Here is a 1085-nt window from a genome sequence, read left to right as displayed (position 1 = left end):
CAAATTATTACATGAACAATTTTGTACTTCATAATTTGATATATGGATGAATACTAAATCCATACACGATTGTTTTATACATATATATCATTTATAACACACTATTATATTTTACATATATTCTATAAATTTTTGAAAAGAGAAGTGCAAAATGAGATGTAGGGACTGCAACCTAGTTAGCAGTCAAAAAATATACAGCAGCAGCATCCAGTTATTAATAAATGTGGCTGATTGTCAGGTGGTTATACTTGCGCTGCTGCTAGCTACAGGGCAGTTGTTTGAGTCCCTCACGTACCAATTTTTCATTTATTTGTGGGAGGCTGACAAGTGGACCCTTGCAGCCATGGCATAGTATTTTTCGTGAGAACAATATTTCGAGGTTTATTTTTTGCAAAAAAGCAGGCCACACGTCCACTTTGCCGCTAGTCGTTGACAGCAGGCCCCGTGCCATGTTGGCGTGCCTAATCAATATCCTGTTTGTATAGAAACGTGATTTGCACCGTATATGTACGTCAAAGCCAAGTTATGGCACCAGTTCAATGTATGCCGCAAGTTTTAGCACTAAACTGATTTTTCATGCCAAGTTGTGGCACCGGTGGTGTAATTGACTCAAATGAGAATAAAAAAATAGAAATCAAAAGAATAAAAATAAAACAAAAACCAAATTTTGTCATAGTATTCTGTCCAATTGTTTTGCCAAATTTTGTCAAAAATCAAATGTTCCAATAAATGTTGATAAAAACAGTAAATTCAAGAAAACAATACTAAGCATTCTACGAAGTTTCAAAAACAGATTCTGAAATTAATAAAAAGTACCTTCAAATTTAATTTCTAGAATTTTTAAAAAATAGGATCTTACGGATTATTTTCAAAAAATAGTTCTATTTTTTTATTCTACATAAATACTATAAAAATACAATTTTATTCGTTGACGTGGCTTACTGATTGGACATGATGACTGAATTGTCAGCAGGGTCAAAACCATGGTGGGGGAGGGGAGGGTTGAATCCTGGCTGGTTTTAAGTGTTTAGGGTTGATCTTAAATGATATTACAGTTGAGGGTTGTTGATTTGACTATGGCCGGA

This window comes from Triticum dicoccoides, chromosome 1B (assembly GCF_002162155.2).
Source record: "Triticum dicoccoides isolate Atlit2015 ecotype Zavitan chromosome 1B, WEW_v2.0, whole genome shotgun sequence".
NCBI lineage: Eukaryota > Viridiplantae > Streptophyta > Magnoliopsida > Poales > Poaceae > Triticum > Triticum dicoccoides.
Note: the sequence above shows the minus strand (reverse complement) of the source record.